This window comes from Panthera pardus, unplaced genomic scaffold, assembly GCF_024362965.1.
Source record: "Panthera pardus isolate Hobbes unplaced genomic scaffold, ASM2436296v1 HiC_scaffold_18, whole genome shotgun sequence".
In the NCBI taxonomy this organism is placed as follows: Eukaryota; Metazoa; Chordata; class Mammalia; order Carnivora; family Felidae; genus Panthera; species Panthera pardus.
The window spans coordinates 24,220,277-24,239,282 of NW_026526743.1; positions in this window are offsets into that span (position 1 = coordinate 24,220,277).

Below are 19,006 nucleotides of genomic sequence, written 5' to 3' on the forward strand. Positions count from 1 at the left end.
GGGAATCCTTCCTCAGGTTCTCTGCACCATCATTCTTTACAACTGGATTTTTTTTTTTTCAAAAAAAAGTCAGTCTGCCTAGGAATCCACCACAGATTTATTTTGACTGATACTAAGTACATTATCAATGATAGCCTTGCTTTGTCTGAAATCCCCAACTGTTTTCAAAGAAAATCTCCACATCTTTAAGAAATCTGAAGTGAAAATACGAATCATAGCTTGGGGACATCTTTTCCTACCTACATACACAAAAGAAACTAATATATAATATATTCAAAATTGATGCTCTTCAAATTCTTCTCTTGACACAATATAAGTGATCTTTGGCATCCCTCCAGGGTTAGGCCAGGTATAATTAGGTAGAGATAGCTGGCATTGTGCAATGTCGATATTAATTTAGACCACCCATTGTTTCTTATTTATTCTTAGCATTGATTCTACAACTTTTTGCCTATATCATGCAGTTAAATTCTTTCTAATATGACAAGTCCTTAAGGATTTATAGACATTTTCTCATGCTCTAACAAATTACCATTCTTGCTAGAGTTCTGGTAACAACCCCTGGTGGAAAATGATACAAAAAATGAAGATGCTATCAAAGTGATTCCTGGCTGCTAAAATGGAAATGAACATGAGTCATTTTTACTTATAATCAAAATGAAAAAGTTAAGTCATAGCCACATCTCAAACAGTAAGACAAAAACAAAGCTAAGTTCCCTTTTATGCTGCCAGATCCTAAAGATTAAATGTTGGGGGGAAAGGGAAGCAAATAGAAATGTAAATTTGTTTATACTATACTCTAGTATAGTTTATACTGAGTATAGTTTATACTATACTATAGTATAACTATATAGAGACAGTTTTCTATATATTTCTCTCTTTAATTGATAGAAGAATATGATTTATTTCTCAGTCAGTCTGTATCCCCTTCCTGGTCACTATAGTCCACCACAATTTTTACTTTAATATTAATATCCATATGTTGACAAACATAAAGATGTTCTCCCACACAGACTTAACATCTAGGATAGTTGACTGAAACTGTTTCTATTTTCTTTCACATGTTCCCAGGCCCTGTGGATTTAGGCATTCCCAAGCCAAACACCAGAAATGAATGTATTTAGCATTTAATAATAAGATTTAAAGGAGAAACATGTTCTCCATCACCATCACCTAGCTCTATCACACACTCCTGATCTGCTTTTAAGTCCCAGTTCATAGTTTACTTCCTCCAACAGACTTTCCCAGTTTATCCCAGACAAGATTAACTTCTCTGCCACTGCTTGGTTATGGGCCTTATCATGGCTGGCCTTGAGCAGGATTGTTTCTGAGAGCATCTAGAGGGCAGAGACCAGATCTAATTCAGACTTATTTCTTCCTAGGTCACTCTTCCCCCCAAATTCATATGTTAGAACCTTAATTCCCAATGAGATGGGATTAGGAGATAGGATCTTTGGGAGGTGATTAGGTCATGAGGGTAGAGCTTTCATGAATGGGACTAGTACTTTTTTTTTTTAATTTCCTTTAATGTTTATTTCTGAGAGAGAGAGAGAGAGCGCGAGCATGAGCGGGGGCGGAGCAGAGAGAGACACACAGAATCGAAAGCAGGCTCTAGGTTCTGAGCTCTCAGCACAGAGCCCGATGCGGGGCTTGAACTCACTAACTGCGAGATCATGACCTGAGCCGAAGTCGGATGCTTAACCGACACAAACCCAGGCGCCCCGGGACTAGTACTCTTATAAAAGAGACCCCAGAGAGATCCCTGACACCTTCCACCATATGGAGACACAGCAATAAGATGGCTGCTTTGAAATAGGAAGTGGACTCTCACCAGACACCAAATCTGCCAGGCTCTAAAATGTAAAAAAATAAACTTCTATTCTTTAAAAGATACCCACTCTATGGTATTCTTTTATAGCAGCCTAAAGTGCTAAGTTGAAAACATGAAATTGTCCATATTCAATCATTTTTTTCTTACAAAAACAATTTCAAATCAGTTGTTTTTAATAGAGCAAATGAAACCAATATCAATGCCATCCATTTCTTTGAATGCTAACATTCACACTCAACCAGAGTCAAATTTCTTTTAGGGTCTATGTAATTTCATACATGTCCTGAAACTATATGTACTCTCCTTATTTGCCTTAATAATAAACTGCCCAATAACCAAGGCTTGTTGGATTGACAGACTGCCTACCAGCCAGCCAGAATGCTGTGAATACATTGCAATGACAAAAGTTCACATCAGACCCAGGGAGGGTCTCCTACCTCAGCTGCCTCTGCTTATTGGCTCCTTAGGCTTATTAATGGCAAAAGTACAAACCCTCCACTGTGTTCCTGTTTCAAAAAAATACAAGTTCCTTTAAAAACTTTTATACCTTCTGCTCATTTTCTATCTTCCTTCTATTCTTGGGGCCAAATTAAAAAAAAAAAGCGCTTCTTATTGCAGGCAATTATGAAAACAATTTAGGCCTTCTTCACTATTTTTATTGTTGTGGCTTTTAATGTTATCATTACTGATCTGTGACCCTATATATTGTATAGTATAGTGCATTGTACTATAGTGCAATTGTAATGCATTGTAATGCATCATCTCATTTGATTTCCAAACAACTGTCTACAGGATGACTCTTTTCATTTTACAACTAAAATGTCTGAGGAATTGAGAGTTTCGGTGAATTTCCGAAAGTTACACCAAACTTAAATGTGAAATTAAACATTTTGTTTCCAAGATCAGTGTCATCTTAGCTGGGCCACACTGCCTTTTCTGGGAGGAGGGTAAACACATGAGAAATAATTTTTGCATTAGTATGGATCTGTATTCACAAGCTCAGATGCTCACAGAGAATCAGCAGATACAGATGTGAGAAAATCATATGAAGCAGAGAGCACTGAGGTAAACTGGGAAGGCACAGCTATTCCTTAACCTTGACAATTTTTGCCACTAGACCATGTGGACTCAAACTCTCTAGATCTTCTAAAATTTCCTCCGAAATCTAATTTTTTTTATGTTGAGAGAGAACAAGTAAAGGAGGGGCAGAGAGAAGGAGAGAGAGAAAAAGAGAGAGAATCTCAAGCAGTCTCTGCAGAGCCCAATGCAAGACTCAAACTCATGAACTATGAGATCATGACCTGAGCCAAACTAAGAATCAGACACTTAGCCAACTAAGCCATCCAGGTGACCTAGATTTTTTTTAATGTAAAATTTTGTGATGTTTAAATGCTGACAGTTAATTTCCTTAAATACACACATGTTGTGCACCAGTAGTATCCTAGCTAAACATAACACTATTAAGTATCAGATGCTGCTCAAAGTGTGCCACCTCTATCTGTAGCAGAAATGGCAAATGTGTAGTACACAAGTGGCCACTCCTTGACCCACAGCAAACATGATCAACCTATCTCAGCACTTGTTTACTGAGTTTAGATGCAACTTAATGTTTCACCCTCTGACCTATTGGAAGTAGGCCTACCTGGTCTGGGAAACAAATAACCAGTGAAGGCACCAAAGAAAAAGAAACCATTAATAAGGGTTTCCAGATATACACACAGTCACCTAAATGCCCAAATACAAGCAGACACTTGATAAATACAATGAAAAGGGAAAAAGAGCAAGTCAGGCAGCAGAAGTAAAAGAAGTAGAATCTCTGAATCACAACAGGGTGGTTGCAGTTCTGGTTTAATTGTTGTAATCATTAATATGTATTTGAGGCCATGCTCTGCAGTTTAAGACTGCATCTCTAAATCAGACACTTATTTTAGCTAGTTTCAAATCATTTAATTGCCTTTAGGAAAATAGAGTGAAAAGTGGTACATATATTTATCCCAAAATACAGCTATATCTTCTTTTTATTATTTTTTTCTTTCTCTATAGCTCACAAAATCTAGAGTCCCAGACTGTAATAAATGATATATTCCAGAGGGCTTCAAACAGCTCACCATCTAATTCACTGATCAGAAAATAAGGCAAGACTGTGATTCTAAAGGCTCATACATCTACCATGACATATTTAAGCACAACAGACATGAAGAAACATTCTCTGCCCTGAAACTCTAGTGACTGCTAAGGTCATTCTCTCAGTAAGTATTTGTTCAGATGCTACAGAAAACTTGCCTTGGTATGAGTTCTACAAAAAGAGATTCTGACTGAATTTCAAACTGTAGCCTGCATTTCTATCCAAGCTTTCTTAAAGCTCAGAAAGTTATGGGAAAGCTTAAGAGCAGTGAGAAATAATTTAGATATTTTTACTTTTTTTTCATTCACTATTCTATTAAAACAGGGTTTGAACATTCAAATTCCTACAAAAAATATAATGTAAATAGGTAAAGTGATTACATATGTTATTTCAACATAGACACAGTTTGCGCAATTAAAGACTATTCCCACATGTTCAGTATGGTAAGAAAAAATAGTCTCACTCCCATTAAACATGTGGGTCTCATGATCTTTCATTTATTTCGTCTTTTTCCCCCTTCTTTTTTTTAAGTTTATTTATTTTGAGAGAGAGGGTGCATGCACGGAAGGGGTGGGGGCAAAGGGAGGGGGGGGAGAGAAAGAGACAATCTCAAGGAGGCTCCATGCTCAGCACAGAGCCTGACTCAGGGCTTGATCTCACTACTGTGAGATCATGACCAGGGCCAGAATCAAGAGTTGGACTGTAACCAACTGAGCCACCCAGGCACCCCAAAAAGGCATAGGATTTTAAAGAGAGAAAAACACCATTAAGGTCTTTATTGTTAAATTTAAAGACAACCAAGGAATATAAAGTGACATTAAATGTTATTATTCAACCTACATGGATGCTTCCTATGTGTAGGACACACAGTACTACAAAATCCATCAAATTCAAAACCAAGTCAAAGGTCAAAACATCAGGCAGAAGAAAGAATACTTAATTCATAAGATAAGGGATAGAATACCATCAGAGTTGTGATGCAAGTGAAGCTTGCCTTTGACACTTTGTCATACTGCAAATTTCTGAAGCCACCTTTACATCAAGAATTTGGTCACTTCAAGGCCCAACCCCTGCTAGTCCCAGAGATTCCCCTGTCCAAGATGAGGTCCTTAAGCCTCTGCAATGTGTTCTGTGTCTCCTTAGATCCACAAAGTCTACAGGAGTCAGATAATATCTTAAATGGGGTTGCATACACCTTCAAGGATTTACAGGACATTCTATTGAAGCACAAGAGGAGAACATTAGAAATGCTTAAAAAATAGTTTACAAATATTTAATGCCTGATTGTCCCTGAATCCCTTTCCCTGATTGTTTGTCAGGTTGAAATATGTTCCATGTGGTCCATGAACTACCTTGAGGGGAGTGCAGAGTTTCACGGATCAAAAGTAAACATTCCTTCTGCAGCTTAGCTGTCCTTGGTTAGTGGATTTGTGGATAGTAATATCTTGTCTTAACCAAACACTCACCAATGAACAGAAAGCTTAACAAGTTTCTCACAAACTACAAAATGAAGATATTACGAATGATATGAGCACAGAAAAACAACAAGAAAATGGGATGATAGAACTCCATCTCCTAGTCTGAGTTTGTCAGCCACATTATAAGGTTGAAATCATGATTACCTAATTAGATTGGTCGAAAAGTCTACAAAAACAAACAAAATAATCAAAATATTTTGTATGTATTGTCATTAATGATAAGCCTCACCCTAAGGACCAGTTGTGTCCTGAGATATTAGCTAAAGATAGTACATACTTATAATTTAAGAATAAATATTGATATATGGGGTGAGGGGCATGTTCAAAAGGCTTTACCACTGAAGTGTATGATGAAAACTCAGATATCACCAAGCTGGATAAATAAAGTTAATTGGAGCAAATTAATGAAAACACCATAAAAGAAAAAACTTCTTTACCAGGATTATGTCATCATGAGGCTGAAACAACAAAATTAATTACACATATTTAACCTATCAATCAAAAACAGAAACAGAAGAAAACTTGGACTTTAAGCTACTGACCATCTCCTTATTAGTAGAAAAAAAACACATAAAAGCAGGATTTTGTGTGTGTGTGTGTGTGTGTGTGTGCTTCAAACCAGTCTTTGAAAGTACCCAAATTAAATTGGCCTTTCATACGCTTGGCCCTGCCTAGAGGAGGCTGGCCTCTTGCAAGCAGAGAAGCCATACACACTGGGTGTTATTTTCTATGTTATTTTTTCCCAAGTTAAGTGCTGACTGTCAAAAATAGTAAATCAAGGGGCGCCTGGGTGGCTCATTTGGTTGAGTGTCCGACTTCAGCTCAGGTCATGATCTCACAGTTCGTGAGTTCGAGCCCCATGTCGGGCTCTGTGCTAACAGCTTGGAGCCTGGGGCCTGCTTGGGATTCTGTGTCTCCCTCTCTCTGCCTCTCCCCTGCTCATGCTCTGTCTCTCTCTCTCAAAAATAAATAAACATGAAAAAAATAAAAAAAAATAGTAAATCAAGACAAAGAGAAGCATTTGCTGCAGAATAGGGCCACGCTGCACTGTAACGAAGCCTGCCCTGCACCAGACTCTCACTGCCTCTCTTGTCCTGCTGATTGGTTTTATAATCAATTCTGTAAAGCTGGTCAACTTTTCAGTCTGAATCATGTACACAAGTTTGTTTGACAGCCAAATTCCTATGCCTACCTTTCACAGAAGCTCAGAACTGAATTGTGCAGCATTCTCTGTTGAGCTGAGTGGAACTTGAAATGACTTTTCAGAGACAGGACCTCAGGTTTTTTAACCTATTTATTCCATTTTCTCAGTTTAATAGGAAAATGGCTTCCCATTCTCCTTCTGTATTTGTACATTTTTTTCACATTTGCTGAAATTGTACCTGTAAATCAACAAAGGCCAAGGTAATCCCCCCAAAAAACTATCCAATTTCAAAAAAAATTAGAAGTATTATGTGTGTATGCATATTAATACACTAAAAGTTTATATCTCTTTGCTCTCAAACAAAAAATACATTAAAAGTTTTATACATCCCCAGAGGAATTTTTGCCAGAGTAACCCAAATATGAACAGAGGAGGCCTGGCTCTGGAGGCTTTATTAGGTCCCACTGGTCACTTCTCCTGTCTCTTAATGGTTCCACTCAACCAGGGCCCAGAGAAGATGTCTTGACAATGAGAGGCTCACAAGACTCATGCCATTGTAATGATTCTCCAATTTTCTAAAAGCTTGTTTTTACCAACTTTCAGGGATTCTGAATTTTGACACAATTAAGTATTTGCTAAAATGCTGAAGAATTCCATTGTTTCAAATCAACTGAAAAGAAATTAACAGTTGATGATCATGTTTTATAATATGATTCCTTGACAAGTACTGTATTTTTCTTCTATTTAGTTTTGAAAACTCATCTTCCTTAGCAGAAGTAAGGTCCCAAAGATATTCTATATTAAAATTACCTATTTCTCTGAGTGCCCCCACCATCTTCCTGCTGCCTTTGAACTTCTCAAGTACCAGATTGTGTCCTGATCATCTTTGTAAGCATCATCTCTGGTAAGTGGCAGTTGCCTAAAGAAATGATTAAAGAAGGAATGAGAAAGTAAAGAGTTGATCTTCAATTTGAGAATATTTTGTCAAATGCAGCATATTTGAAGAGAGAACAGACTTGGAATTCATCCCAACCTGGGTTCTGATGCTCACTAACTATACATCTTGGGCAGGCTACTTAACCTCTCTGTGTTTTTGTTTCTTCATCTTCAAAATAAAGATGATAACAATGATTATCTCACTGGCTTGTTGTGACAATTAAATAAGATCATACATGTAACAGCTTTCCCTGAGTCTGATTAGCTTCCTATCCACTGCTGCCCTCCTACCTGTACCTATTCTTTGGGGTGGGGGGTGGGGGATGGGAGGGGTGACTGCAGATCTGATAACATCAGCTATTGAAAGGATCATGGGGCCAATCCTAATGAACCAGGCCACAGGGCGGTGAAGGGAAAGACATTTACTGCTACTCTTTGCTCATCCTTTTAAAGGCTTTTACCAATGAACTTGTTTACAGGTTGATGCAGTATCTGCCCCAAGCATCTGCCTTAGTCCTGTGGTAGCACTGGGCACACAATATGGACAAGGCAGAGCAAAGCTTTAGCTATGGGGGATCCCAGATCTCAACCAGCACAGCAAGCTGACCATGAATTATCTAGCCATCACCTGGAAGTGGACACACTAATCATGTCTCCATGCTGTACTGAATCACTGTAGCCAGAAAGACTGACTCATTGGGCTGAAAGAACAAGAGTGATCCCCTCCAAAAAATTGTTTTACTAGAAAACAAGGGAATTGCTGCTGCCTGTCCCCACCCAGGTCCAGAGCCAGGCCTAAGTCATGCAAAGGGAGGCTTTAGTCAGAGGCTAAAGAGGCTGTCTTCAGGGTAGTTTTCTGAGTCCCAAGGCAGCCTTGCCTCTGATCTTGGATTGAACAAACTGTGAATTAGAATGGTGAAGAAAGGTTTGTTCCCTTTATCTGTGGGAGGAAACAAGACTGGGACTTCAACGTTTTTTTTTTTTTTTTTATTTTTTTTTTTATTTTTTTTTTTATTTTTTATTTTTGGGACAGAGAGAGACAGAGCATGAACGGGGGAGGGGCAGAGAGAGAGGGAGACACAGAATCGGAAACAGGCTCCAGGCTCCGAGCCATCAGCCCAGAGCCTGACGCGGGGCTCGAACTCACGGACCGCGAGATCGTGACCTGGCTGAAGTCGGACGCTTAACCGACTGCGCCACCCAGGCGCCCCAAGACTGGGACTTCAAAAGCCCAAGGCAGCAATGCCTTGAGCAATGCCCCAGCATTCTTCCTGCAAGTATATGTAGTGCTATAGGTGGAGAGCAGCACCTTCAAGGGCTCTGACTGCCCAGACAGAAGAGAAGGCAATGTGTGTAGTGTCAGAAATCCCAGTGAGTCTCCCAAAACACTGGAGGCAAATAGAGCAGGACATTGAGATTCAACACGAAACAGAAGGGGAGAAATACATCTGAATTGTTCATTCCATTATCATCAATTATCTCCTCTTCTTAAAGGGAGGGCTGTACATTATACATATATATATATATATATATATATATATATATATATATATTCTTGTTGCCCCACCTTCCAGGGCCTAGCTGTGTGGTTGGGACTGCAGTGACAATAATAGCTGTTGTTTGCTGTGTACTATATGTGAGCACTTTTGTACATTATCTCATTTAACCATCTGTGTAATCTAAAGTAAGCAGTACCTTATCCTTATTCTATAGATGCAGACAGAGAAGCTCAGAATGGTAGAGTGACCTACTCAAATTAACCCAGCCAAGGAGCAGCAGAACCAACTTCCATACCAGCTTTGTTCCCCGCCACTTCTGTTCTCACCACTAATTCTGCTCTCTCTCCACAGAACCACCCAACATCTCTGACTCTCTCCTCTTCACAGCCTTAAAACACATTTGCTTCATTTCCAGTGAGTTGGCCTCCAGAAAAGAATATCTGAAAGAATGTGAGACTCTCAACAGAACAGAAATTAAGCTGCCTTGCTTGAGGAGGGAAGCATATACCAGTATGCAAACAGTGACCAAGCTAGGGAAGCGTGTTAGGGACTGCCTCCCACCTCTCTTCATAGAACAATGTTAGACAAGCATCCAGAGTTTATCAGCTGTGTTACCTGCTATGGAGAAAACAAACAAGGATGCTGGAGCACATTTCTCTTCTCTCCAACAAGGATAACTCATTGTGGAAGGGGCCATTTCCAAGAACCTAAGCCTGAAGAGGCAATCAAGTCCCAACTGGACAGCAATTAAGGGGTATTGTATCTTACTAAAAAGAAATTATGACAATTATCCCAGATAGAAACATTTTTCCCTCCATCACAACCTTCAAATTAAAAACCACTATATTATACTGATTTATTCCATTTTAATGGGTGCATTAATTATTGTACTGAAGATAATGGGGCCCATGTTAGATAGCAGAAAGAACTGCTCTAGTTCTAAGTGCTTATTAATGAACAATATGGCATAGTCAATTAAGGCCCAGGAAAGAACCATGGCAGCCAGTGATTGGTGGGCTTGTTACTGGATCTAATTTTTGTTATTGGGTCAGTAAAGGCAGGAAGCAAATACTTCTCAATGGGAGAGAACGAAATTACAAATTAGATTAAAGTAAATCACCTTTTGAGCTTTCAAGCCTTTTGGATTGAGGCTTTGGTTAATGTAGGTGACAGCCCTTTCTTCCTGTTACTTGGCATACGGTTATTGGGAGCCATTTGTAACACTCCCATTTTATCTGTGAAAAGACATTTTAATTGGAAAATCATGTGCCCATAAAATTATTATCATAAATTCACATTCCACCAAAGGGCTGCATTATGACCATAAAACAATTTGTAAGTGGATTCATTTTACCACTAAATCACTTTACATTATGTTGTGAACAGAATGATTAAAGCAAGTTAGCATTTTGTTGGCAAAGTAATTACATTATTATGCATTTCATCCACAGAGATACTTATACTACTGAGTCCATTTGTCTTGTTGACAGAATACCTATATGTATTGGACAGAATGCATTTTATTTAATAGAGGCAATTAATTTTATTCACCAAACACTTTTAAACTTCAGCTAATTCTTTTTGTCACAGGAGTAGATTTGATTATTGGACAAAATTAATCTTGCTTACATGATCTGTGCTCATAAAGTTTTTCCAAACAACTATACAAGTTTGCAAACAAATAAACAAAAGCAGAAGAAAATAATTAAAAATAGCAAAACAAAAGCCTTAAGAAAATGTTCCTCTTGGGTCCATTTCTTTAACTTTTCTATGTATCCAGGAGGGATAAAATCCAAAGATACCTTGAAAATATGGAGGTGGAGATGGTGACAAAGAGGAGCTTCTCTATTCTGTATAATCATGGTAGGCACAGATAGTTCTTTAAAAATGACCCTGTATGACTACTTGAACAGCTACCTGTCTAGTGTCTTTTCATCACCAGCTTCCTTCAGTGCTAAGTAGCGCAGGTTTTAAGTCAGGCACTGAGAGGCAGCAATAACTTACTCAGTCCATTGAGAACCTCAGGAATCCTTACTGGGACCCAATATGGAATTTAGGAGACTGAGCCATAAAAGTTACCCAAAATAGTTTTCTTAAAACCAAACAAAGGGACAAAAAATGGCTTATCCTAAATTATAGGCTTCAGACCCAATTGTTTGCCACTGGAATTTCTAGGTTTGGAAGTGTAGAGTCTTTCTTGCCTGTGTTGGCTTCCTTGTCTAGAACCTTAGCAGACAGCAGATATTAGGGCAGCAAGACACCATGTCTTGATGTCCCTAAGGCCCTCACAGTATAAGGCTGGATACACAGCAGTCATTCTAGAACAAAAAGACTCTGTATTCATTTACCCATTATTCAACTTGTATTTTCTGAGTACTTACTCTGTTTCATATGAAAGTCCTGGGTAAACAAAACCCTGCCCTGAAGCAGGTGATAACCTGTGGGAGTCAGACAAGTAAACAGGAAATTAAGTGTGGTGAGAGAGTTCTTGGTGGTGAGAGAAAGTTCTGTATCTTGATTGTTGAAGAAAGAATTATTCATTCTTGATACTTGTTTAAATGGTAAGGCAGATTTTATTCAGGGGGACCATTGTGATAGATACAGGGTCTACTAAAATAACATTTTGTTATAGGGGAGAGAGGTTGGATTGAACTCCAAATCTAACAAGGAAAGTAGGAATTTATAGCCAAAGAGCAGGGTCAGGGAATGGGGAGGGTCAGTGGATGGAAAATTTATAAGAGGAAATGTTATGAGTAAGGGGGAATTCTTGCTGAAGTCAGACCAGGGGGGTAGTGGAGACAAAGAATTTGGTCAGATATCAAGGTGATCAGATATGGAGGGTGGGGGATTCCAGCCAAACTAATTTATCAGGATTCTTGTTAAAAATGGTCTCTTGAAGCCTAAATGTCCATCAACTGATGAATGGATAAAGAAATTATGGTTTACATACACAATGGAATACTACTTGGCAATGAGAAATAATGAAATATGGCCTTTTGTAGCAATGTGGGTGGAACTGGAGAGTGTTATGCTAACTGAAATAATTCATACAGAGAAAGACAGATACCATATGTTTTCACTCTTATGTGGATCCTGAGAAACTTAACAGAAGACCATGGGTGGGGGGGGGGGGAGGACAAAAAAAAAGAGGGAGGGAGCCACAACATAAGAGGCTCTTAAAAACTGAGAACAAACTGAGGGTTGATGGGGGGTGGGAAGGTGGAGAGGGTGAGTGATGGGTATTGAGGAGGGCACCTGTTGGGATGAGTACTGGGTGTTGTATGGAAACCAATTTGACAATAAATTTCATATTAAATAAATAAATAAGCAAACAAACAAATATATATATATATATATATATATACATATATATATGTATATATATATATTTTAATGGGCTCTTGACTGGGGTACCAGTCAGTTAAGCGTCCAACTTGGGCTCAGGTCATGATCTCGCAGTTCATGAGTTTGAGCCCCATATCGGACTCTGTGCTGACAGCTCAGAGCCTGGATCCTGCTTCTGATTCTGTGTCTCCCTCTCCTTCTCTGCCCCTCTTTTGCCTGTGCTCTGTCTCTCTCAAAAATAAAAATAAAAGCATTTTTAAAAATTAAAAAAAAAAAAAAACTGGGTTCTTGAGGACATGTCCAAAGGGGCCTAGTTGAAAAGAACTCAGAAAAACCTGGCTAGAATGTGTTCAAGGAGAGAATCTTTATTTGATTGATAAAATCAATCTGTGTATTGAACTATGCACAGAAACGTACATGCAAACTAGTGTACTCGAGAACTGTGAAATCCAAGTAAAACCTACAGCCTAATAGTTAATTATGTAGTGCTAATGTCAATGTCTCAGATTTGAGAATGTTCTATAGTTATATAAAATATTACCATTGGGGTCAGCTGAGTGATAAGTATCCCTCTGTACTATTTTTGTAATATCTCTGAGTCTATACTTATTTCCAATAAAATAGAAAAAATATTGGCCACAGAAGTACAGAGAAATACATGACTCTTTGGGGCAACAGAGAAGATGCCCTGAAGAAAATCATATCTTCCCAAGGCAAGAAATTTAAGTGCTTACAGAGTTGAGCAAGAGGGGGAAAATGTGAAGCTTGGGGGTCTCAGAGAACAGAATGATGGCCAATGCAATACATATCCAGTTTCAAGGCATTTGGATTTTAATTATCTTAAAAGAGGGGCAAAGCTTTGAATAAGCTGAGACTTAAAAGATATTTAGGACAAAGAAGTGTCAGGAGTAGAGGAAAAGGAGTCCTTGAGCCCTTAGCAATGATGAAAGGATGAGTGAAGGAACCCTACCTTGTAGTCAGAGATTGCTGGGCACCTGCTGCAAGCCAAGTATGTGGGCTGTGGTGCTGCAATGGTGACCATGTCATGGCACAGCCCTCAATGCCCTACCCAGTTCACTGGGCTTTATTAAATTCAGCAACACTCATGTCTCTGTGCTTCTTCCCCACAAAACACATCCACGAATACATTCTCCCAGGATTCTGCTAGGTGGTACTTGGTTAATCAGGGTGACTGCCTCCTATCACAGCAATGCTTTTAGCTAATCTGTACGTCACAATGGTGGAATACTGTATCCTCAGGCAAGCTGGTGGGATGAGTAGTTTGGCTAGAGAGGCTTCTGTCCATTAAGCTTCCACTATAACACATCTATCCAAATCACATACATCTTTTCAGATACTCCATGAAACGTCCACCCCAGCCTTCCCACTCCAGGAACTTTTTAAAATTTCTACACTAAGTAAACTAGCCTTTTCGTCCTATTATAAAAACCACCCATGTGTAAATAGAAAATGAATAAATCAGCAACTTATTTGTACATTGTAAAAGCATCACAGCTGAATACCTGTGGGGTTCACTGGGAAATGGCAAGAGGGCCTACAGCTCCAGACATAATAAGAAAAGTGACAGCTGACTGTTACAGGATATGCAGCCTGATGTACATTTGCATGGAATGCACACAACAGCCTTACAAAAGCAGATATGATTATCATCATGCACATTTTACAGATAAGGAAGTGGATGCACAACAAGGTAGATAGCTTTCCCAAGGGCACATGCTCAATATGTGTTGTACCAGGACCCAAAGCTACACTAACTGACTCCTGAGTCTTCTCTTCCACTAAAGAACTGATTTTCAGTTGTCACCAGAAGCATCTCCACCCATCCTTTGCTAGTTTTGACCATTTACCTGCTGCTCAGCCTGGAATTAAGGGACCCTGGAGTAGACAGGTTTTAGGTCCTTGGGATCCATCTACACTTTTTGAAACACCTGAAAGCCGAATGCATTCCCTGGGCCAAGGTTAAAATCCATCAGTAGCCTTTGTTCCTTCTGGGGATATATGGAAGCTTTTTAACAGTCACATTAATGCAATCTTTGGGTGATATTTCTCTCACTTAAGGAAACAAATGGGAAAAGGGGATTTTGCTTACAGTATATTAAATTACTTTAAATTACTGGAAGCCATTTTGCCAATGGATTCTCCTGGAAAATTTAAATATGGTTAAGGACACTTTACCTATCTCCCTGACACTTTCATAAATACCCTCCAAATGGATTACCAGAAAGCAGAGCAGCATATGTTTTCATCTCCAGTATGGGCTTTTTATGAAATGTAAGCACCACATCATTATGGATCCTTGGAAAAACAGGTCATGATGAATCTTAAAGAAAACCATACTTCAGAGCCCCAACCTCATTACTGAAAATGAAACAAAAAATTCCAAAAGACAAACTCATGAGCAGGAAGCATTCCATGAGTTTAAATAAAATTGGTGTTGTATGTCTTGATTTTCTGAAAGTGAAAGCAGCCATCATAGAAAGAATTGCACAGTTATATTATATGTGAAAGTAGATTTTATAAGTTATTGACTAAGTCTTCATGACACCAAACCATCTAGCCAATGCATTCAGAGGCCCAGTCAGTTACCACATCTGACAGATAAGACAATGGAAATGTTTCCTTTCAAAGTTACAGCTGCTGAGATTGTACAGATATCAATGCCCACTACCATCACCATCACTGGGAGTGCATTTAAAAATAAAAAGATGCAGGATCCTGGGAAGATGGCGGCGTAGGAGGATGCTGGGCTCACCGCGCGTCCTGCTGATCACTTAGATTCCACCTACACCTGCCTAAATAACCCAGAAAACCACCAGAAGACTAGCAGAATGGAGTCTCCGGAGCCAAGTGCAGACAAGAGACCCACGGAAGAGGGTAGGAAGGGCAGCGAGCTGATGCGCGCTACACAGACTGGCAGAAGGGAGCCGGGGTGGAGGGGCAGCCCGCCGGCCAAGCAGAGCCCCCAAGCAGAGTCTGGCTTACAAAAGCGGAGGGGCCAGATGGAGTGTGTTCTGACAGCAACCAGGACTTGACATCTGGAAGGTTATAAGCTAATGGATCTTCTCGGAGAATTGGAGGGCTGGAGGACAACAGGAGGGAGAGTTGTTGAGCCCCAGAAGACAGAGCACAGCTTGGCGGGGAACAAAGGTGCTTACCAGCGCCATTTCCCTTGCCTATCTCCGAGCCAAATCCCAAAGGGAACCAGTTCCTGCCAGGGAACTTGCTTGCACCTCGCAAACACCCAACCTGTGCTTCTGCGGATCCATCCTTCAGGTGGGTCTGACTCCCTCCTGGTGCCACAGGGCCCCTCCCGAAGTGGATCTCCAAAGGAAAAGTGAGCTGAGCCTGCCCCTTCCACCCCTGTGCACCTTGCCCATCCACCCCAGCTAATACCCCAGATCCCCAGCACCACAATGCTGGCAGTGTGCAAGGAGCCCAGATGGGCCATGCCACCTCACAGTGAATCCTGCCCCTAGAAGAGGGGAAGAGAAGGTACACACCAGTCTGACTATGGCCCCAACAGTGGGCTGGGGGCTGACATCAGGTCTGACTGCAGCCCCGCCCACCAATGCAAGTTATTCAAGACAGCACAGGGGAAGTGCCCCGAAGTCCCGCACCACTCCAGGGACTATCCAAAATGATGAAACAGAAGAATTCCCCTCAGAAAAACGTCCAGGAAATAACAACAGCTAACGAACTGATCAAAAACGATTTAAACAATATAACAGAAAGTGAATTTAGAATAATAGTTATAAAATTAATCGCTGGGCTTGAAAACAGTATAAAGGACAGCAGAGAATCTATTGCTACAGATATCAAGGGACTAAGGAACAGCCAGGAGGAGCTAAAAAATGCTATCAATGAGCTGCAAAATAAAATGGAGACAACCACGGCTCGCATTAAAGAGGCAGAGGAGAGAATAGGTGAACTAGAAGATAAAATTATGGAAAAAGAAGAAGCTGAGAAAAAAAGACATAAAAAAAATCAAAGAGTATGAGGGGAAATTTGGAGAACTAAGTGATGCACTAAAGAGAAATAATCTACACATAATTAGTATTCCAGAGGAGGAAAAGAGAGGGAAAGGTACTGAAGGTGTACTTGGAGAAATAATAGCTGAAAACTTCCCTGATCTGGGGAAGGAAAAAGGCATTGAAATCCAAGAGGCACAGAGAACTCCCTTCAGACGTAACTTGAATCGATCTTCTGCACGACATATCATAGTGAAACTGGCAAAATACAAGGATAAAGAGAAAATTCTGACAGCAGCTAGAGATAAACGTGCTCTAACATATAAAGGGAGACCTATAAGACTCGTGACCGATCTCTCTACTAACAGTTGGCAGGCTAGACAAGAATGGCAGGAGATCTTCAATGTGATGAACAGAAAAAATATGCAGCCAAGAATCCTTTATCCAGCAAGTCTGTCATTCAGAATAGAAGGAGAGATAAAGGTCTTCCCAAACAAAAACTGAAGGAATTCATCACCACTAAACCATCCCTACAAGAGATCCTAAGGGGGATCCTGTGAGACAAAGTACCAGAGACATCACTACAAGCATGAAACCTACAGACATCACAAGGACTCTAAACCCATATCTTTCTATAATAACACTGTACATGAATGGACTAAATGCGCCAACTAAAAGACATAAGGTATCAGAATGGATAAAAGAACAAGACCCATCTATTTGCTGTCTACAAGAGACTCATTTTAGACCTGAGGACACCTTCAGATTGAGAGTGAGGGGATGGAGAACTCTCTATCATGCCACTGGAAGTTAAAAGAAAGCTGGAGTAGCCATACTTATATCAGACAAACTAGACTTTCAATTAAAGGCTGTAACAAGAGATGAAGAAGAGCATTATATAATAATCGCAGGGTCTATCCATCAGGAAGAGCTAACAATTATAATGTCTATGCACCAAATACAGAAGCCCCAAAATATATAAAACAATTGCAAACATAAGCAACCTTATTGATAAGAATGTGGTAATTGTAGGGGAACTTAACACTCCAGTTACAGAAATGGATAGATCATCTAGACACATGGTCAATAAAGAAACAAGGGCCCTGAATGACACATTGGATCAGATGGACTTGACAGATATATTTAGAACTCTGCATCCCAAAGTAACAGAATATACTTTCTTCTTGAGTGCACATGGAACATTCTCCAAGATAGATCACATACTGGGTCACAAAACAGCCCTTCATAAGTATACAAGAATTGAAATCATACCATGCATACTTTCAGACCACAATGCTATGAAGCTTGAAATCAACCACAGGAAAATGTCAGGAAAACCTCCAAAAGCATGGAGGTTAAAGAACACCCTACTAAAGAACGATTGGGTCAACCAGGCAATTAGAAAAGAAATTTAAAAATATATGGAAACAAACGAAAATGAAAATACAACAACCCAAACGCTTTGGGATGCAGCGAAGGCAGTCCTGAGAGGAAAATACATTGCAATCCAAGCCTATCTCAAGAAACAAGAAAAATCCCAAATACAAAATCTAACAGCACCTAAAGGAAATAGAAGCAGAACAACAAAAACAGCCTAAACCCAGCAGAAGAAGAGAAATAATAAAGATCAGAGCAGAAATAAACAATATAGAATCTAAAAAAAACTGTAGAGCAGATCAATGAAACCAAGAGTTGGTTTTTTGAAAAAATAAACAAAATTGATAAACCTCTAGCCAGGCTTCTCAAAAAGAAAAGGGAAATGACCCAAATAGATAAAATCATGAATGAAAATGGAATTATTACAACCAATCCCTCAGAGATACAAGCAATTATCAGGGAATACTATGAAAAATTATATGCCAACAAACTGGACAACCTGGAAGAAATGGACAAATTCCTAAACACCCACACTCTTCCAAACTCAATCAGGAGGAAATAGAAAGCTTGAACAGACCCATAACCAGCGAAGAAATTGAATCAGTCATCAAAAATCTCCCAACAAAGAAGAGTCCAGGACCAGATGGCTTCCCAGGGGAGTTCTACCAGACGTTTAAAGCAGAGATAAAACCTATCCTTCTCAAGCTATTCCAAAAAATAGAAAGGGAGGAAAACTTCCAGACTCATTCTATGAAGCCAGTATTGCTTTGATTCCTAAACCAGAGACCCAGTAAAAAACGAGAACTATAGGCCAATATCCCTGATGAATACGGATGCAAAAATTCTCAATAAAATACTAGCAAATCGAATTCAACAGCATATAAAAAGAATTATTCACCATGATCAAGTGGGATTCATTCCTGGGATGCAGGGCTGGTTCAACATTTGCAAATCAATCAACGTGATACATCACATTAATAAAAGAAAAGAGAAGAACTATATGATCCTGTCAATCAATGCAGAAAAGGCATTTGACAAAATTCAGCAACCTTTCTTAATAACAACCCTCGAGAAAGTCGGGATAGAAGGAACAATCTTAAAGATCATAAAGGCCATTTATGAAAATCCCACAGCTAACATCATCCTCAATGGGGAAAAGCAGAGCTTTTTCCCTGAGTTCAGGAACACGACAGGGATGTCCACTCTTACTGCTGTTGTTTAACACAGTGCTGGAAGTGCTAGCATCAGCAATCAGACAACAAAAAGAAATCAAAGGCATCAA